Source organism: Passer montanus, unplaced genomic scaffold (genome assembly GCF_014805655.1).
Source record: "Passer montanus isolate IOZ18808 unplaced genomic scaffold, ASM1480565v1 scaffold57, whole genome shotgun sequence".
NCBI classification, from domain to species: Eukaryota; Metazoa; Chordata; class Aves; order Passeriformes; family Passeridae; genus Passer; species Passer montanus.
In genome coordinates, this window is record NW_024370705.1 from 2,926,431 (window position 1) to 2,948,892 (window position 22,462).

At 41.4% G+C, this 22,462-nt stretch overlaps 1 protein-coding gene across 2 annotated transcripts in view; it reads right to left on the reverse strand.

The window, feature by feature from the left end:
* SLC5A1 (solute carrier family 5 member 1) overlaps window positions 1-22,002 on the reverse strand; it is a 47,648-nt gene extending 25,646 nt beyond the window's left edge. The window contains exons 1-3 of one of the 2 annotated variants that reach the window (XM_039726138.1): window positions 21,962-22,002; window positions 1,403-1,560; window positions 254-383 (exon numbers count right to left, since the gene is read on the reverse strand). The gene's annotated coding sequence lies outside the window, so the exon portion shown is untranslated. Of the gene's footprint in view, window positions 1-253; window positions 384-1,402; window positions 1,561-1,641; window positions 1,737-21,961 lie in introns of those variants that run through there. The other variant, XM_039726140.1, reaches the window with a different exon arrangement.
* Between the last annotated feature and the right edge of the window lie 460 nt (window positions 22,003-22,462).

Below are 22,462 nucleotides of genomic sequence, written 5' to 3' on the forward strand. Positions count from 1 at the left end.
ATTAAAAGAGTGAAATTTAAAATCTCTCTATTGTTTGAGCACCTATACTCTTATAAAACAGTGTCACCTTTGATAGTTTAGGCATCTCTCCCAAACACATTCTTCAGTTTGTCCTACATGACTGTGAAATGTTAGCTTTAAATCCAACAGAGAAAAAATTAACCCTGGAAGCTGCTGAGCATCCAAAACTCCCATTAGTTCTGACCTTCCCTGCTGTGTATTTCAGTGGAAAATAAAAGACTTATTTACTAACCTTAATTATCAGGAAACAGTTTGCCTAAGATAGGCTGCAGATGGCACTTTACAGAGATTGACGCATATTCCTCCAGGTCCTTGCACCTAACAAAAAGTTTGGTTTTCATGAATCCCATTTCTGTGTCAGCCTACAGAGGCAAGCAAAGAAAACATTAGTCAGGAACTGATCTACCCTAATGTGCCTTGTGTTCTCACCCCAGCCTCTGCAGAAGAGAGCTCAGAGGCTGAGCAGCACTGCAGCCTCTGTCCACAGCTCCTAGTGTGGCCACACCAACAAAATTCTAAGGTTTGAAACACTAATGGAGAATCAACATCTGAAAAATAGTGATCACACAATTCCTATCTTTATGTACAGTGGAAGCAAATTTAATTATTTTTTTATTTCTGTAGGCCACAAACAGAAAGTAAACAGAAACCAACATCACCTCCAAGACTGTCAGAAGGGGAGGCAGCTCTGAATATCTCATCTCCACATCCTCATATCTGCAGCCCAAAGAGAAACCCCGAAGCACTGCAGGTTGTTGGTGTACCCAATGATTCACTGCTCAAATTCAGTGCATACAAAAGGCATGCACTGAAAGGTCAGGCAGGTTTTCAGATTGGAAATAGGCTAAATCTTTCTTTGTGTTAAAGCTTTCAGAGATAAGCAGGAGTGACTCTGCTGACGTGATGAGTGCACACCACGTCAGAACACAACAGTCACTTCTTTTCCTCCCTCTCAGCTAGCAATGTGCTTCTGTGGGTCTCCCAACATCCTGAAGGGTCTCTTTGAGCAGTTTTAGCATTCCAATACTAGACAAATTGACAGATAATTTGATATACTGAGGGTATTTCTCTAGCTCTGCCTGTGAGCCAGGGCAATTTATCGAAGTAAGAGAGATTTTAACAGGAGTGAGAAAACCAAATAGTTTAAGTAAGATAACACAGTGCTTCTGATCCATGTCTGTAATGAATGCTCCCCTCTGGATAGAGCCTGGTGACATTAAGCTTATCATGAATATGTCTGTCCAGACCTGATAGACAAAACAGAGATTGGAGGAGAGGGCAATTAGCTACAGACCAGCGAGGAACTGGTTCAAATTCCCACCCCAGGCTGCTGATGGAGACCAAATGGGATAAATGTCATGGATCTGCATTCCCAGCTCACCTGCACAAGTGTCTGATGGGGCACAGGGCAGCTCATGAACTGTGTAGAAGCTGCAATTGCTGTGTTGCCCTCAGAAAATAGAACTGTAGCACAGAAAATGTGAGAGGTACTGGCACTTAGCCAAGTCTCTTACAAACTTTGGTGTAAAAGTCTTCCTCCTGAGGATGACAAATGATACAGCAATGGTAAAACAAATAAAACTATAAACAAAGAGAAAGATGCATCAGTATGCAAAGTACCTCCCACAGAGGAACTCCTCTGATCTTTTCCCTGGCATTCCTCCACATCTCTTGATAAAGCAAGGAGATTTCTTGGGGGTGCTCTTCAGAAATGCTAACTTATACAGTATCCTAAGTAATGAAGGACAAACACAGACAAAAATGTGCAGTTATTTTATTTGCAGCAGGCCATATACTATGTCAGTAAATTCTCTACCCTCCTTTGATGGTTTCCTAGTCATGCAGTGTGCACTTGGGAAAGAGTTCCTACTTGCAATGGACAAAGTGTAATTCAAAGGCTCTCAGCACAGCTTTCCTGATAATGGAGGGTGGCAGTTAGAGAATTGTTTAACATCTTTTTTTGATGCCAAATGTCCTTTTTCTCTTTCTGCAATCTTGATTAAGTGAGCAGAACCTGGTTCTAATTTGACAAATTAGTCACAGAAGGATGGCAAACATGTGGGAAACTAAAATGTGCAATCAGTTGAAGAGGAATTACTAAAAGGAAAAAAGATCTGAAGTCCAGTAGGTGTGACGTAGATAGAAAAAAAAAAATCAGCAGGAAAACAGGTGTTTTCCTAAAAGGTTATCAGAAAGAAAGCAAGGTCATTCTATTCTTATTCACTGAAAGGATCAGCTCAAGAAACATGAACAAAACCACGTATTTATCAAGAGACAAAAGAGATAACAAAAATGAACACTTTCAAGACTAATTTTCTGATTAGTATCTCTACAGAGGAGAAATATCAGAAGACATAAAAATAGGTCTACATGCAGATAGAGCAACAGAAATGAAGTAAGGAAACACATTCACTTCTTCAGCAACTGATTAAATTATCTCTCTGTGATCACTAAGTACACTCAGCCCTGCAGTATCTCAGTATTGCCGATCTTACAAAAAACAATCTCAGGGCTGTATTCTTCCTACAAAACAGGACAAGACAGCAAATAATTTAATTTTTTTTGTTTATTAGTGTTTTATTAATTCTTGTATTTAAGGAGGTTAATAGGGGAGGACTCATGGCGAGAGATGGGTTTGAAATGTCCACTGGGACTAATAAAGTTGAATAACAGATTAAAAATCACTGCCCAAAGCCAATGCAGGCTGTCACAGATTTAGCCACCTGATAGCAGGGCAGATTAATCCCCACAAGCAACTTCTCAATTGAGTAGCATTCTCACTAAAACACAAGTATTAGTATTATTATCTCGTAAATAATAGACTAAATACTCATAAATAATAGACTAAATAACACAGGGGATTATGCCTTATCCTCATTATCTAATCCATTGTATTTTGTATATATTAGAGTCTTGCTAACCCTTTTTTGGATTTTCCCTTTCCCTTGAAAGAATGTGTCCAGAAAAACATTTTTCAGAGATGGATACATGCTGGCGTGCCACTTTTACTATTGCTAAATCCAAATAACAGAAGGAATTATGCAAAGGAGCTGCATAATCATCATTCCAACTCTCACAAGTATTTTTAACACTCATGTTCCAGAAACACTTTAGGGAAAACAGCATTTCAACTGCATAAAACACAGGAGAGAAATGAACAGGAGCTGAGCTGCTGGTGCCCCTTCCACTGAAATAATTCCCCACTTTTCAGGAGACCCAATGAAAGCCTTGGTTGCTCTACTTGATTTGCTCAAACCCAATGTAATTACTCCTGAACAACAGACAGCCTCAGCCTTTGTGGGTATGTTTTGATTGCCTTGCAGCAATAAACAGCCACAATTACATTATTATTTATTGTTTCTGACAGTTTAATTTGATTAAAGAAATCTAAGTGAAGGGGGGGAAAGATCATAATCTACTAATGTCATAGGCTAATATTAATGTCCAATTTGCTGCACAGGGTCCCAGGGGCTCTTCAGTTAAAAGTGTTTGTAAAGTGTTTAGTTGAGAAATCAAATGGGGACAAAATAATATTAAAATATATATGTGTATATGTGTGTGTGTGTGTGTGTGAAAATGAGAGAGAACAGAAAACATTGTTGGAGAGAACCTGGGGAAATATTCTTTAAAGAATCTCTGGTCAGGATAAAAGTGAAAAATTTGTCTGTAAACAAATCCCTACTAGGGGGAAAGAAAAGCTAAAAAAATAAAAAAGAAATGGCAATAATGAAGAGTGTGAAAAATATACTGATATCTGAAAACAAAAAAATATCAATAAATTACCAGGTGCATTTCTGCAGAGGCACCTCCCTTAAAACAAGTGTGATGCTCTTTTGTCTACAGACATAAAAGGCCATTTGGTAGAAAGAAGGACATTTCTGAAAGGCTTTATGGTCCAGGGGCCTCAGATACCAGTGGTTTCTCCATCAGGTGTAGGTAATGTCAGCCCAAGTGTCACTAAGGCGAGGATTCCTGCAGGGGTACCAGAGCAGCGGGGCACATGAGAGGTGCCCAGGCTGGCTGTGCCTGTATCGTTCTGGCATCCTGAGGCACAGCCTGGTCACTCACATTTTTCACTGAGTGTTTACCGACAGCAGATCATCAGACAACTCCTCCTTGCTCTTGACAGGTGCAGCAAGACCTATTTCCTCAGCCCGAGATGTGAGGAGGCAGACACACGGACCATTAACTCTGGCTGGAAGGAAGCTCTCCCTCAGGCCGGCAGCCCCGCCCAGGCCGGGCAGCTCCCGGCGGGCCCGGCCCCGGCCGGCCGCAGGCCGATGCTCCAAACCTCACGTTCCAAACCGGCTCATCCCCAGCCGTGCTCAAAGCAGAGGCAGAGCGAGGACCATCAGCATTCCCAAAGTCAGAGCCACCTGCTCCTTTGTTCCAGCAGCGCTGATTACGCCTAAGAATGCAGCGCTCAGGCACAAGCAGGGGAATATTTAGGAATAGGCTGGCTTCAAAAGCCGTATCTTTCCTGTTATCTGCAGGAAGCCCGACTGACTGGATGAGCCGGTATTCCCCAAACCCCTGCAGAGCCCAGGGAATACAGGGGTGACAGGGAACTCAGTTAGGGGTGCTCTTCCACCAGGAGAAATGTTCTTCACCTGCCGGAGCAGTTCTGTGCATTCCTGCCATCCCAGGATTACCATAAAGCAACTAAAAATTCAGCATTGTATCCTTTTTTCTTTCCTGGTGCCAGGCTCTTGCTCCAAGATTTGATACAAAATTATCATTTGTACCCAAACCAGTGATTACAGCAATATTTTTCATCCATCCAATCCATGGCACAATCTATAGCTAGAGCCTAGAACAACATTTATTATCATACACCAAATTATTCAGCTCAACAGTGTTAAATGGAAACAATGACACATCCACATATAGGATAATCATACCAATACTAAAGGAATAGAGAGAAATCCATGGAATGCTTTTCCTTTTTCCCTTGCTCACCACCCCCTCCAAAAAAGCCCCCATAAAAGTCATCTTGGTTTTATGGGGACTCCACATTTACAGTTTACTTCTTTAAAGCCAGAGGAGGATACTATTAGCAATTAGGAGTGGGAAATCAATAAGACCCTAATAAAGAACAGTTTTAGCAGCAGAACATAACTTCATCTATTTTTCAAATAATACTGCTGAAAGGAAAAGCTCCTGTGGGCTTGGATAGCTCTGGCAGCCTGTTTAGCTGCCAGGAAGATCAGGACCCAGCAGGACCTGTGATGGATCCACAGAACAGGTCACGATAACATCCAGCTTGTTCAGCAGCTGCACTTGTTCTGTTTCTTGTCCCTACAGCAATAATTCTATGCTTTTCCCCCACACACTAGCAGAGCACACAAAATCCATGTGGATGTATCAGAAACAAGGATGATGGGAGGGAGCTTTTGGCAGCCTGGCCCAAGGCTCAGGCTGGGGGTGTGAGCAGGCTGGCAGCTGGGCAGGAAGATTAGCACTGATGACAGGTTCTCTGTCACAGAGGGAGCAGGTGGAGAGCTTTGAAAAGCCCTGCACTTTCACAACCCTGCAGGTGTGGAGCCAGGGTGATTCAGATGCTGTTGCACAGTGTAGAACACTATGTTTAAGAAGGGTGTGTAAAATTTGGAACACATTTTTCAGCATCAGTTAAGAAGTTTCACATCATCAGCTTACTGAAAACTGCGCTGAGGACTGCAAGACTGACCTGTGCACATCAGGGGGAGGACTGAAGTCACCCCAGGCAAGAATGCAGCTTCCAACACCACCCAGACATTTCACATGCAGAGGGAATACATCCCACTGGAATACAAGCTCCCAATCTGCTCTGGGAGATCTGTCCCAGAAGGGCAAAAATCTCTTCTAACTCCTCAAATGTCAGTGGTCCTCCCTTAAGCTCATGCAAAAGAAGAGTGAATGTTTAGGGAACATCATGCAGAGATCACAGATAGAATGGGAGATGCACATTCCACAACACTCTGGGTTTAGCCCAGAGGGACAGTTAAGAGCTTGAGCTTCCATTTGTGCTCACAGATAAAATTTTATTCTAATACTTTAGAGAAAAAGCAAACCACACATTAATTAAAAAAAAAAATAAATTTAATGACAATACCAGTGAGGCCCTTTCAGTTGTCAGAGGAATAGCACATGTGTTTGCTAAAAAACTGTATATTTGTAACTTTTTGGAATTTTTTCCACATCCTGAAACATTAATTTTTTACACTATATTGCCACTTTGACAATTTCTGAGAGATTTCCTATCTATCAGTGATAAGAGTTTCTATAAGAAAGCTGAGTATCCAAATTTGGAAACATAAAAAGCTACTTTTACATGTTCATACATAGAAACTGTCACACTTGACTGAAATAGTATTTAAATTGTACTTTCTCCAAGGAGATCACAAGGGGTAGAGAATAATAACCATTGTTGTACAATCACAGGACACCAAAGTGATTTAGAGTGGCTATTATTTTACTACTTGTTAATGATTCCTTAAGAGTCCAGAACAACTGGCAGAAAGGAGACTCATTTTACCATGTAAGACTTTTCATCATGATCAGATGCTTCAGTGAATCCACCTCAGTCCACGGCAGAGCCCAGGTGACCTTAATGTGCAAATCACTGTTCAATAACATCCATCAAGACAAAATTCTTCAAGATTTGGGGACAGGAGGGGACATCTTCACTGTCAGAGCAGTAAAGTTAGCTCCCTACAGCTGCACAAAGGAAGCCTGCTACTAATACTTGTGCATCCATAACAACAGGCCAAGAAATTCCCACATGGCTGGGGTCACCTCCCAGGTTGTGGTGGCAGATCTGAAGTCCCAGACTGCTTGAAAATAGAGCAGTGCAGGCCCAGGTTTTCCCTTCTCACTGCTTAGTCCCTGCTCCTTGCTGGTTGCTGTTTTGCCCAATAAGCACTGGAGTCCCACCAGTGACAGAAATGTGTCTCTCCCAGAGTCAGGGTGCTTTTTGCCACAGCCTGGCACGTTGTGTTTGAATGGGAGAGCAGAAATGGTACAGCACCCAGGCACTCATGAGGCTCGAGTGTCCTTGCAGTAGCTCTGTGCTTTTCCTGACACTGAACTTGGAAAAAAAGCTAACATCAAAGAAGAAACTTCTGCACAAACTTCTGTGTTATACAATTGTCCTGATTTCCTGCTTTGCAGAGGAAAACACATGGGTATGAGGCCACAGATCATTTGAGGACATCCTTTTGTGCACTGTGCTAACAGCAATGGCAGCGCCTGCACTGGCAGAGCACAGGGAGCAGGCAGGGCAGGGAGCCCTGCTCGTGCCTCTGAGGCTGCACCTGGGACACTCTGTCCCACCCTGGGCTTTTTGTCACCAAGGTGATCCTGATAACCTGCAGGGAGCTCAGGGAAGGGCCACTAAATAGTGAAGTGCCTGCACCACATGGCATGTGAGCAGAGGCTGAGTGTGTTTAGCCTCAAGAAGGGAAGGTTTGGGAAAGGAATCCAGCCGTGGTAATCAAACATTTAAAGGCTAATTACATGTAAGATAAAGACACTTCTTAGAGATAACAGTGCAAGGGCAAGAAGCAATGGTCAGATTGGGGCAGGAGAAATCACGAGTGGATATAGAAGAGAAAAAAATTCAGTGTAGTCCTGAAATAGGCTGTCTAGAAAGACAGAAATCTCTGCTCCTGGTGGTTTTCAAAATCTGATCAGACAGTCTTGAGCAATTGATCTAGCTTTGAAGGTGGCCTTGCCCTTCATGTTCTCTGGAGGCACACTTCAAACCAAGTTATGTTATCTGGAGATCCCTGACACGTTTCCTTTTCTTTAAATCTACCCTGCTGTACAAGGCTGTTTGACAAGCTCATCTCTGCACTCGGCTCTGCTATCACAGGCTCACAAGTCAGAGATTTGACAAATTGTAATTCTCACAGTTCAGAGCTGAAAAAGTCAATAGTGCCATATACTAATTTTTTACTAATCACTCACTGCCAGATCCTTGTGGCTGTTATCAGGCAAAGGCCCAGCAAACCCTGGAGAAAGCAGAGTGCACCTCAGATCCCCACTTCATTGTGACTAATCTGAGCAGAAACTGCACATGAGCTGACTGAAACCACACCAGGGCTGTGGGGGCAAAGTCTGGGAGCTCCTAATCACCATTTGCTCAGTTCATACACAGATCTCTCCAGAGCTGCAGGAGAGGTGCCCAAATAACTTCTGGGAAAAGCTGGCAATGGACTTCATCAACTGACTGTAACTGATTTATTACACTGAATTGTTGATGGATGAGGCTACATATCCCAGTGATTCATAAGCCTTACCCCACTCCAGTAAATTCAGCACTTTTTCCAGACAGCAATGTTAATTCTGCTCTCAAATACAGAAATGATGGCTCAAGATTGGTGGAAGGGCTGAGAATAAAGTGCAGTAATGACCCTGAGCTCACTTTGGCTTTTTGATCCCAAAGCTGAACTTGCATGACTGCAAAGTGTCAACAATAACTCAGGCCAGCCTTGGGATCCTGGCTGTGGTCCTGGACACTTGAGAGTGGCAACCAATAGCTTAGATCAGGAAAAACTGAGCCACATTCACTTTACTCCTCATTTTTTTTCTCCTAGAAATGTTTCCTAGAACAAGTACAGTGGGATTTTGGCACAGAACACCTCTGCAGCCACAGTGGATTCTCCACAAGAAATTTCTAAGTACTTTGCAGTATTAGGATGAAAAAAATTAATGAATCAAATTTAATTCTTAAAAAGAGAAGGATGAAGAGGAAGAATACAGCTTATAGATTTTAAGAGCAAATTGAGAATTATCAAAACAAACAAAAAAAATTAAAATGCCATCTATAAGCACAATTCATGTTAAACCCATTGTGAGCTAGCTAATTATAACAGAATACACATACTAAATCCAGAGAAGCAACAATTAAAATTACTAAGATATTAAATCTGAAACCACTACAAAATACTTCACTTTTTCTTTTCCCACGCTGAGTTTTCACTTTCATATTCCAAATAGAATACGAAAATGCAGGCCTGATCTTTCCCTGCTTAGCAAAGACTTGTCTTTGATGTGGTTGATAATGAGCAGGAACAGGATGGGACAAACAGGTGCTGAGTGCCTCACGAGCACAAGAGATGGGAGCAAACCTGTCCTGCCCTCTCCTCACTGTGAGCTCAGTGAATTCCTGTTTCCCTCCTCGTTCCCAGTTATGTCACATCCATTAGCTGGAGACTGCAAGGCTGTTTCATGGAGCTCTCGTGGCACTAATGGGGAAAGTAGATGTTAATAGCTAAAATTTTGTTTTTATGAATTATGTTCCTAGGGCTTAATGGCTTATGTTTCCTTGGCAACAAACATATCATGTGCTTTTTAATAAGGTTTGTACACGAGCTTTGTACAGGACCATGCCAGAGGTCCCTGCTGATAAGGCTTCTAAAACATTATGAATTCAGAAGAGTGGATCTACCCTTTGACAAAGCAAGGACACTGGCAGAAGAGCAAGAGCCTTCTCTAGTCTTTATAAAGGTGCTCCAACTGCAGGTTCCTGCTTTTATTATCTAAGTCCTTATTCATGCAAAGACCGTCTTCACTTTTTTACATCAGTAAATTTCATTAACTCCCTGGTTATCCACTTAAATATTCTACACTTAAAAAAAATAACCACAAAAAAACCAAACCAGAATGATATCCCAGGAATTAAATTTGTAAGGCTGCACTGTGGTTTATCCTGAAGAAACCTTGGAGAAAAAACAAGTTACTTATTTTATTTCCTGTTTTTCTACAGAACAACTTGTTACAGGAAATAGGCTGCAATCTGTTACAGAACTTCAGCGTGCTTTGTGATCCACAAGAGGGTATCCCAGATCCACAGAAAAGAAATCCTAAACTACACAAGCTGTACTGGTGAAAAAACAGACTTGTGGTGAATAAGCACAGGCACAGCTAACTCCTGTGGCTGATGTCAGCAGGGATCATCACAGTGCCACTCTGAGGCACTGCTAACATTTTGTTTCACAAGAAATATAAAAGCTCCACGTATAAGTCTGGAAAGGTTTAGTGATAGTAGATGAAGAATTTTTTTCTTTTTTTTTGGCATCACATCCATGGAAAAAAGTAACATACTCAACACCACATCAATCTTGGCTGGCTCCAACCTTCTAACTCTGAAAAGGAGCAAACTCTGGAACACTGAACTTCTAACACGAAGCACGAGGTAATTAACTCATTTATATTCTTAGATTGTCATTCACATAGTAGCTAAAGCAAGTAGTGAAGAATACAATCATGTGATCCATAAGCACCTTAAAACATTTACTAACCAGTAATCCATGCAGTGCTCAGAGTTAAGGGAGGCTGACTTCCACTGGCATCAGGACCAAAAATCAGAGGAAAGTTACAATCAGCACTCATCTGTTTGGCTTATTTATTAAAGTAATCAGAAACTTAGAAAGAAACAATTCCAAACATGGAAAAAGAGTGTTACATCTGAACCATGAAACACAACAAAAGGATTATTAAACATGTGGAAACACCATCTAATAGATAGGGAGGAAAAAAGAAGGTGGAAGGAACACCAAAATTTACAACGGGACAATTAGTATGAGAGACATCTTGCAAATCAGACTGAACAGAATTGATAGGAAGAGCCAAGGTGTGCACTGAACCAGTACAGGTGGCACAGGGAAGGAAAGAGGGCAGCAAAACTGTTCCATCAGGCAAGTTGTGTAGGCAGAGAACCCTGTCCTGTTTCTCTGCCGTTGGGCTGATCAGGGTAATCAGGAGTCCCCAGCTGCACCACTGACCCTTTAGAATGTTACAGAACTGCCTCAGCTTGCTGCTCCCCACGATGGAACAGAATGAGACTGAAACCAGCCCTGAGCCACACAACAGAGCATCCCCAGGCTGTGCCAACCCTGCCAGAGCTCCAGAAGCATTTGGGGAGCACACTTAGGCACAGGGTGGGATTTTGGGGCATCCTGTGCAGAGCCAGGACTTTGAATCAAGGATCCTTGTGGGTCTATTGCAGCTCAGGATGTTCTGTAATCACAAAGGTGTAGAGAGGACAACATCCAGAAAGCTTTCAAACAGGTACATCAGCCAGAGCTTCACCTGTGAATGTTGCTGGCATCATTCAACCACTGGAAACAAATCATTATTCCCAGCTGAACAAAGCACCCAAGGCACAGCAGCCTCCTGCCTGAGAGCAGAATTGCTCTCTGCCCCATCAATGACACAAAGGATGAGGCAGTCACCAGCTGCAACGCCATTCTCCAGGAACTGAAAAGGAAATTGATTTCCATGACTCAACTGCTCAAATCAATACTCAGCCTCCCCTCCTCCTGTACACACACAGACATTTTTCTTCCTTTAAAATAAACAATACAATCTCCAAAGTTAAGGAGCATTACTGTGCTTAATGTGGTATAAATACATTTTTCAGGGGAAAACATTTTCTGCCTATTACTTTATCCAATGAAAAATTTGTCATCAGTTCTTGTGAATCTGATCACTGACAACCAGGGTGTGACAATTTTGCATTCATGTTCTTGACCTGCTGGAACCGGTTCTGAAATTTTATGGCAATTTTTGATTTGAATCATGTCCATCAACACAATATCCCAACACCTCTGTGTTTATAATCCTACATGAAGCACATAAAAAACATAATTTCCCTGGGATATGGCACTGTCCAAAGCTATGACATCATGCAAGAGGCAATTAAAGCCACTTTAAGTAGATTTTTAACAAAAATTAAGAATTGACAATTGGCTAAATACTAAATTATTAATAATTTCTCAAGAAAACAGTTTGAAGCAGCAAGAGCAAATGCATCCATTAACAAGGAAAGAAGCTTCATCTCAGTCCACAGGTAAAAAGAGAAATTGAAGCTCCCTGTGCAGAGACTTGCAGGTGTGAGTTACAGCCCGCTGAGGTATGTGAGCCATAAAGATACTGACAGCCAAAACACTCTGGGGACCAAAGCACAGCCATCAGCAGTGGAATGTGCTCCTGCAGGGGCACCCAGGGAAAAGCACTTCTTCTGCCTGTATTTGCATATATTGCATGATGGATGGACAGCCTGGGGTGGTTGGTTTTGGTTTGTTTTTTTTAATCCAAGAAAATCCTCTTTATTAAATTACTACCAATGACAGCTTCAGACATTGTTGCTCCTGCAAGTGAAGTAAGAACACAAGGAAAACAATAACTGCCTAAGCTTTTTGCCTCTGGCTTCCATGTGATTTTTAAACTGCACATCCAGTTCAATTAATCCTACTCAAAGACAGCTTCTGATGGCTGCTAAGGTAAACAGGAGCTATTTGTCCACACAAATGATGGATTTGGGTCCTAGACTGTAGTGTTCCTACCACTCACAAATTTGTTTCCTACATTCCCAACACCCAGAGCAGAATATGTGCTGCCTAGAAGTACTGAGCTGTTTATTTTCAAAAAGGCACAAACCCCACATATGGCCAATTTACTTACAAAACATGCAAGTGTCATCAGTGAAAGACATCTTGAATTATTTCTCCTTAGCAGTAGAAGAACAACAAAAGCAAATCTAAAGTCTGTATTTCCTACCACTCTCATCATTTTAAAAACATGAAGTCCCTAAAATCCATCTCTATTTTGGGGGTTGAGCCTGATTCCAAGTCCTGGCCTTAAAGCTGAGGGCGCTTGGTGATCCTTGCACAGCCAAGCCCAGCATCCCATGACAGCTGCCCTGTGCAGCCCGAGATTAGAAGCAGATGGAGCTGATGTGTTCCAGGGGGTTGGCCCTTGAAGGCCATCTCAAACTTCCACGTGTACAGTGGATAATTTTTATCCAGTGAAATAGCAAGTGATGATCCTCTGGATGATCCCAAAGGACACAGAATTGCAGAGGTTGCAGGGAGGCAGGGGCAAGGTGCTCTGGCCTTCTTGTTTATTGTCCTTTTTATTGTTTATTGAATTAATATATTTAAATAAATATAAATAGACATATCTCAGTATGTAATCTTCATACAGGATTATATTATATATAAGAACCTACATGCTTTTTATTACTTCCTCTAAAATTATCCTGAACTAGTACATCTAATCTTATAGATAAGCTTATGGATTTTATATATAATTTATAATTTACTTTATATCTAATTTTATAGATAAAGTTACCATTTTTATGGAACATAAGAATGTTGTATTTATTTGTAATGCCTCTGTATCAAGTCCAAAGGTGTTCTGATACCATTACTCCCAACAACACTGTCATAAACAATAAGTAACACATAAAAAATTTGCTCTCCACAAATTTTATGGTTTGGGGTGGGATTTTTTTATTTGCACACACAACGTAATAAGAATAAAAAGATAATGCAAAGGTAGAGTAACCATTTCATGCTGTTCTTTCAATAGATCAATGGGTTTGCAGGAAAAATGAGAAAATAACTCATTAAAGAGAGAAAAGTGGGCAGGGAAGTACTCTGTTAGCTGGGCTACAGTGTCTCCAGACACAAATTTTATTCAAGGTTCTCAAGTTTCTTGCAAAATAATTAATTCCACAATTCAAAAACATGCTTTGGGAGTCCAGGTCCTGATGTGCAGTGGCAGTGTAAATAATGCTGAGTGAACTTTCTAGTGCCAGCTCTGAAAGCCATCCTGTCCCCAGGGGTGTCTGCCCCATCCTGCTCAGCCATGCAGTGCACAGGGACAGTCCTGCAGCTCTGGGAAAGCACCAGTTTGAGTCACAAGCCACAAAATCACCCTCTAGGAAGATGTTTGTAGAATCTGTGCTTTAACTTATATTACCACTGTGAAAGTGATGATATTTTAGAATAAAACATAAGAGTACTGGTTCCAGTTTGGCCGAGTTACATCTTTTAGATGTAAAGCTATAGAGCACCCAAGTGATTTGTGTTAGCTGCTTAAAATCCCAGAGGAACTTGTTTTCTTATAGTAACTAATGATGATTAAATCCTTGGGGGTTTAATGAGCAAGATTTCATTTCTCTGAGTACAGAGTGAATGCTGTGCAAACAAACTTCTCCAGCAGATGGAAGCACTACTCAGCAAAAGCTGAGCTCTCACAGGACTGTGTCCTGCAGCACCACCAAGCACCTCCACTGCTGCTCAGAGCTTCACCAGTACAAACCCCAAGAGCTTCACACTAGTGGAAAACAAATCTACAGTTCTGTACCTCCTGAGATCTCCAGTATTGCTGTAGCACAGCATACAATTATTATTTAAATATTTACAGAAACCTGACATTGGTGGAAGTCCAGAGACAGGAAAAGCTGGAGTATGAATCATAAAAATATGGATTTCAGGTAAAATTTACCAAAACCCCATAAGCTCTACCAACCTTTTCCCCCAGCTCCCTGACAGTTGAACAAACACAGTCTAGTTTCTTGCTTGCTTTCTCATACTTTACCAGTAAATGTCATCCAAACATAAATGTTTAAAATGTACTTAAATACAATAACCTCGAATTGCCAGGTAGAGTGTTGAAATAAAACAAACCCAAGTTCAGGGGCCATTCTGAAGCTCAGTTAACAGGAAAAGTAACACAAGTGGCCATTAATAGTAGGATCAAATATCCCTTCAATAACAGATGCAGCAACATCCCAAGCTAGTACCTGCAAGGCTGCTCCAGCCCATTAAAGGCCAGGACAGGCCATGATTACTGACATATTTTGCAGTGATGCAAGTCCCTTGGCTCACCATGAACAGAACAGCCTGATCTTCAAACCCCACCATTGCATGGCAATTAACTAAACACTGTTTTCAAACTAGAATTTAAGGATTTACACACAGATCTGAAGCACAAGCACAAGCAAGTGACATTCATGTCTCACTTGAGCACTGACTGGCTGCTGCATTCCCCCTCTGTGAGCTGTTTTGTTCCTTGCCATCTGATCAAAATGACATTAAATTATTTCAGGTATGAAGCACAACTTTATTTTACAGTTACCCTGGCACAAAGTCTGAGATTGCTTTGTTCAGTATGCTGAACAAATAAACAGTCAATCAAGCAGTACTTGTAAAGCATAAGGAGGGGAATCCAAAATAAACAAACATCAAAAACCCCCAACCTCTATTCCCTTTCTTCTCCCCATACCTAAGTGGAAATTCTGTTCCCTGCCCAATGAAGTTACATTTCCTCTTCTGGATTTCCCTCCTAGCTCTGCCAGAGCTGAGCTGCTACCCCCATTCCAGCCTCCTCCCAACATTTCAGGAGCCCTGGATTTCAGTCAATAGTTCAGGTGCCCCTGAACTCCTCAGTTACCTGGCCTGACATCAGCACTCTCCTTAGCTTTGACTGCATTCCTGTTTGCAGCTCCACAATAATTGTAAGGATTTTGATTTTCAGCCTTAAGATGACTGCACACAGTGGGGCTAAAGAATGGCTCATTCCATGAACTTCAGTGGGAAGTTTGTAACTAGTTTCTAGTGAACTCCAGAGCATCTGCAGGGGTACTGAGAGCAGAGATTTTACTTGACATATGGAGGCAGTCACACTCACACATGCATGACTAGACTAAAATGCCCTAGACATGTAATTCTCTCAAATTGCAGCCAGCTTGGAAATCTATTTTCATTAAAAGTTATTTATTTCTCCATAGAGCAATTGCATGTGTGTTTTTGTACATACACAAATGCTGACAGAGATACAGATCTGCACATCACAAACAGTGCTAACCACTGTTTACATCCCCACATCCTCACATGAATCACACACACTCACTAAACTTGTTCTTCAGTACCTTTCCCATCTCTAATAGCTGCCTCCTCCTTTTTATTTAACCTCTGCTTCACCTTTCATATAGGACATTTCTGGGAAGTGCTGGAATTATTAAGACAAGACAGGTATATGTCAGCAGTGATGAAACAGAAACTGGGAAAGGTAGGAAAGAAGTGGAAAACAAATTACAGGCACACAGAGCCTCAGCAAGCTGAGGCTGTGACATTCACTGTTACAGCACCTCTGATGTCTGCTGGGATAAATACTGGGCTGGGCTATTTATCTCAGAATCCAAGGGAACCAAAGAGTCAAAAACAAAGAGCAATAGAAAGTGCAACCCCATCTTGTGCAGAACCACAGGAGAACACAGCTTTTCTCCATTCTCTTGTGGTTTGATGTTGACAGTAACATTCAACAGTAGAAACAGGTGGGCAAGACCCCAGAGGCCAAGGGAAACAGCCCAGCCAGAGAAGGTTCAGGAGGACACACAGCAATGGGGTCTTTGAGTCACAGGCAGCCCTCCATGGAATATAAAAATATAAATAAAAGTCTCTCCTTTATTCCAGTTTATGGGAACATTTCCTGGCACCCATCAGATGACAAACCCTTTTTCCCAGTTACCTCAGCCAACTCAGTAACCATGGCAACTGCCTCCAGTGCAATGACATCATATGGTTTCCTAGGCAACCGTTCCCAGGGCAGTGATGTCATGTGGTCACCATGGCAATGCTCCATGAGGCCAGGAAGAAAGTACTTTAAGTGGGAAGATAGGTCAGAAAGGACAAAAGAGGGCCCAGGGAAGAGCAGGATAAAAGATAATTGAGGTAAAAAAATGAACTTTGTATCAAGGATAGATGCAAGGAAAAGGAGTGGATGGACAGATTGAAGGACAGACAGAAGACAAAAAAGGAGAAATTTTAAGTTATTTGAACCACAATTTGTTTTTAAAAAATCTTAATTCTCTAATCTCTAATACCTTATTTAGGTCAGAGATTCTGAAGCAAAGCATGCATGGTCACAGGAGGTTTAACCATGGTTCAAACACTGATTTATGGAAGGGACTTCTGACAATCCAGAAGAAACTGTCAGAAATCTCCAGAGAGACACAGGGAAATCACACTACATAGAATATATGGGTACATTTTCTAATACATTTCCATTCTCTGACTGACTACCAGGGCTGTGTCACAGCACTGCCAATAACCAGGTGTTGCTGCCACACCTGTACTGGACTCGAGGAGATTCCTTTGCCCTCTTCCTTTTGCTTTGTAGTTGAAGCCACAATAATAAGAACTTGGCCAGCTGACAGAGGAAAACATGTTTTCCTTTTACTGAAAGCTCCTTCAGACCCTCACCAAGATGGAAGAGTGTCCCTTCTTTTTAATTTTCTAGATCTTCTTCCAGTTCTGTTATACTCCCAGATATTTGAATTTACTGAGTACAAATGCCCTTTCTGCATTCAATCCTGTTTTAGCTCTGGCCAGTCTCAGCCAGCAGACAATGTTACTGCCAGCTTTATGTTAAATGGCTATGAAACCCCTGGGAAAAAGCTTCTTGGCAATAAAAGGCCAGCATTATTGATACACAGTGTTTTATCCATGTATACAGCCTTGAGTGCAAGATAAAGTAACAAAAAGCTCTGCCTTCTGAGGACAGCCTGCAGGCTGAAAGCTTAGGGCAATGTTCCTCAGAAAGCTTCCAGGTCTATCACCCAGTATTTTTCTATCCAGTATCCAGCAAGGCATCCTCAGAGAGTTTCTATAAAGCAAAACCTTAGTATAGTTTATTCAGCACAATTATTGCTCTCCACCACTCTTTTCAGATGGGGTTAATGTAGAATCAGATGTAGAGATTGTGTTTGTAACATTGCAGCTCAGCAATGCAGGGTTGCTGCTGTGACATCTTCTACTAAAAGTGACTTGGTTTTTACAGTTGAAGTGAAGATGAACCTCAGCTGGTCTATTCAGACCCAAACTTTAAATAATGTGAAGCTTAGAAACCTAATTTGAGCGTGGCTGTAGATGAGATATTTGTCTCAGACTGACCCACAGAGTCCCAGCAGTCCCTGGCAGCAGTGCCCACCAGCCCAGCTGTCTGTGCAGCTCAGCACAAAGGAAAAGAGCACATTCCTGTACAAAGGACCTTGTTCAGTTTGTCACAAGGAAACATTTTTGTACCTCAAGACCTCATGCAGATTGTTGCTGTTACTCAGATAGCAACAATGCATTTAATATGCCAAGCACTTTCCAAATCTCTACAAAGGCAGGCATTAGGGCTCATAAAGTCTGACTCCTTCAGAGCAGCCCACTCAGTAAATCTCCAAGGGGTTTCATTGCAAAACCCTGCAGTCATCAGGTTGGAAATGTTCCAGGTGCTTAATCACAGCAGAGTGAGAACTGAGAGAGGGAAGAAAAATTCTCAGAGATAAGCAGCACCAGGAAGGATGTGGTGGCCAAGGGAGAGAAACAGGAAAAGGGGAGGAGGAGGAGAGGAAAGGGAGAATAAATATCTCATGCTGTTGATGAGCAGAAACAAAAACACCAGAGACAGACACAAAGAAGGCCAGCAGTGGCTCCCCCAAGTTATTCTTCTGTCCTCATACACTTCCTCCCTGAATCAAAAGATATTCATGGAGCAGCTAGCTGCACATCTCACACAAAAATCAGACTAAGCTGGGCATTCCCATACAATCCACAGGTCTCACAATTACATCTTCATGAAGTTATCAGAATTATTCCTGCAGGGGAGTGGAAGGAAAGCTCAGCAGGGTCAGCACAGAATTAAGGAAAATAAGTGGGAAATAGGTAGTGAGGACTGGTTTGGTTGTGGGATAGGGTTTTTTCAGGCTGAGCTGTGAGACTGAAACATCTGCATTAAGCTATGCTTCAGGCTGCAGTCTTATTTCAAAAACTAGGAATTTTTAAGAAACTATGGCAAAATACAGAACAATGTCCTTTTGTTGGACTTCTGATAAATCTCTGATGAGCAATGATATATGAAAACATTAAGTAAAACAAAATGCTGAGAATTTACTTAAAAGGGAGAAAGAGGAAAATAAAGAGTGATAACTAATGGCCAAGCAAAAATAAATCTGTTATAAACTGTGTTGCCTTAACTAATAAAGATTAACATGCACAAACATCTAATTCACTCCCATGATTTACAAATGCACATACAAGTTCTAGGTTAATTAAGAATAAGAGAAATTCTGCTCTGATTGATATAAGACAATAAAGATCACACATAATAGAAGAAATGGTAACATGCAGCTCACCAATATGGACAAAGTGTTATAGTGAGGAATAATAATAAAACTTGGCAGCAGCTGTCCCAGAAGCTCTTAAAAGCTTTAGCTTTCAGGCTAGTTAGCCCTAAAAATGTAATGATTTAAAAAAACAAAGTTGAAATAACAGAGAGAAAAATAAGACTTGTTTCTGTTGAATAAGAAATAAATTGTAAGGTGAGAAAATATATTTATCACAAGGAATCAGAATACAGGTTGAATAAAATATCTCCTGGGTATTCCTTACTTTGTGTCAGCCCATCCACTTGCTAATTAGCACCAAGACATTATTGTGATTGCACTAGGATAACAGCATGAATAATTCATTATACCTTACCCAGAGATCTGGCACTTTAGTGGTTCTTAATCAGTTCCTAATCCAAGGATTCAGCATAATCTTTATGGCAGAATTAACAGCATACATACACACATAATGTGTTTAGTAAAAATTTAAAGCAATTGTTTTAAACACAGCTGACAATGGGCTAATAAGCTCAGCTAAAGCTGGGCTCCACTAAATAAAAATAAGTTAATTCTGTCCCCTTTTAGCCTAGGCTGGTGGCCAATCTCAAAGTGAGGAAGTGTCAGCTGTTGAATCCCAGAGAATGACTCAGCAGTGGTACAAAGCATGTTCATCTCTGAGCAATGCTGGGCTCTGATGGTACCAATGACAGAAAAGTCTGAACTTCCCAATCCTTCCCAATCCTGCCACACCATCTTAGAGCCCACAGGGGCTTAGAAGAGGCAAACAGCAGTCCTTAAAAAGCTTGGGGTGGCACAAGAGAGCAGAGATGTCTCTGCTCTTTAAGGACATGCTGGAATCTCACTCACCCTTGGACAGCCAGCAAACACTTGGAGAGACCTGGGCCATTTGCTGCCAGAGGCAGGCCCAGCCTGCTGCTGCCTGCTCTGGATGTGGGATGCAGTGACAGGAACAGAGAGGGCTGCTCCAGGCTGCCATGGAGACAGGAAGCCACTACAGATGGTGCCCACACCCTGCATCCCTCTGGGTGCTGCTCTAAAGCCCCCCACCCTGGGCAGGTGTCACTGCAGTCACTGGGCTGCACTTCACAGACACATAACCACCCGGGACTGGCCTTGTTTCTGAGTCAAACACACAAAACATGGGCAAGCACAAGTTTGGCTTTGCAGACAGAGAACACGACCCGTTTTACTCAGCAGGGAAAGCAGTTAATCACTGTCATCCATCTACTTCTCTGCCCTCTGCAAGAGTCAGATGTTCTTTTGTGCTGGAAGGGCACAACAAGAGTCACAAAGCCTGTGAGGAAAATGCTGCTCCTGCCAACCCCCTGCAACTCCTGCTTCCTGCCAATGTGTGCCTTACTTGCTGGGGAGAGGAATCAATGCTCTTCTGCCAGCCCTGCTCCTCCAGTAGCCTCTGCTGGAGAAATCCCTGAATAAAGGACATTTCTCAGATGTTCAAACAAGGATGCAGTTCTCTAAGTGCCACAGACTTCATGTACAATTACTGCAAATATAATAGGCTTATATTTCTAACAATACATGTTTATTATAATTTATAAATAATTATTCTTTTTAATATTTATAATTGGCAAAACATCACTGAAAGTCATATGGACAGTGTATTTTGATCTGTTTCTTCTCTTAGACATGTTGTTAAACCACTTAATTTTTCAGAGATGGAAGAGTTCAACTACTATTAGATTGAGTCCTAAAGTGGAATCGATCACATTATTGAATTATGTGAAAATAGCCCATACTAATTTGAGTACATTACAGCACATAAGTGATTTCTTAATGATTTCCTCCATGAAAAAGATATATATTTACTGCTGAAGTACTTACAGTGCTTTGCCTTGGTGCACTCTGGGGTTTACAAAAACCCAACTGAATGAAAGAATTCATCTGGCTATAATGCTGGAGTTGGGACAGACCAAGCTGGTTCATAATCATTAGTTAAAATCATTTAGACTACAACATAAGATAAATAACACTGAAGATCCAGAAAAATGTGTATACTTGAAGTGTGTGTGTATATATATCACACATATATGTATATATATATGTTTGTATGTAAGTATTATTACATTTATAGTTATTCAATATTAAATCACAATTGGCATGCTGGGAAGTCATAATAAACACTGTTATTTCTAACAGATGGTTCCATTTCTAACATCAATTAAAAATTTACCTGGCCTGACCTCGGTGTTCAGAAAACATCTTCATTTATCTCCAAAATCATTAAGGCTCAGACACTAAACCATCTGCATCTATGGAACTTCAAGTACTGAGCTTGTTCAGAACAAGATCTAAACATCCTCTGTCAATTATGTGGATAATCAACTTCACATTCTTCAAAATCTGCCACTGATTTCAAGGAGCTGCTTCAATGAACCTAAGATTTATCCAAATAGGTTTCTTGTGTTGTTGAAGTGGTTTAGCCAATTTTTCCTCATCAATTATGTTAAATTAATTCAAATATGTGGTGTGGATAGAATTTCAAAAAAACAAGGATACAAGGCACTGGAATATTTTTCCTGGTTTCTCTCTGTCCAACTCAAGTTGGTTTATTGGAAGATGTCCAATTGTTCCCATGCTGACAGAAAATGTTTTATAATGTATAACGACAACAGTTTTCACCCTTCTAACTTCCATTATCATTAAGTTATTCCCTTACATGACTTAAAATACAGCCAGGCTTTTTATTTTCCTCAATGTGAGGTGTACTCACATATTTTTTTCTAGATGATTATAAAGCAGCCTATTGCAGCTGCTGGAAGAGGCCCTGAGAGTGGGTTAGGGAATACCCTCACACTCCTTTGGAAATAGATTGGGCTCTGGAAGTCAGTCCATCCAACTCACAGATGTAGATCACAGGTGTGAGGAATAAGGATGGAAAACCACAGCCTGAAGTTACAGGCAATGTGGAAAACCTATTTTCAAACCCACAGTGAGACCCAAGTTGTAACAGAGTGAATGGTTACTTACCAGAGGAACTGTGCTCCCTTGTGTTATGCATTTACCTCCACTCTCACCTCTCTTCTTCAGGCTTTTCCTTCCCTAGAACCTTCACATCCTCAGTGCTCTGCTCATGTTGAGGAACAGCCTCTCAGTACATACTTTAGTGTCCCATAGCATTGGCACATTTTGTTCCAGTGGGTTCAATAGGGTGTGGGTGTTTTTGTGCTCTGAGAGAGGAACACAACCATTTCTGTGAAGCTTGAACATGTTTGAGCAGATTAGGACCTAGACTGAAAGTACCTCTGTCCCTATAAAGACCACACAATGAATTTAAGACTATGCCCTTATAGCTTTTGAGTTCCTTTAACATCACAGAAAATGCTGCTCTACTGTTAGCAGCTGTCAGAATGCTAAAAATTCAAGGATATGCACAGGCCTTGTTAATATTATACCAGCACCCACAGAGTGACTGAACCTCTCAACAAAGATTGCCTGTGAAAGACATGAAAATTGTGGGTCTGGGCAAGA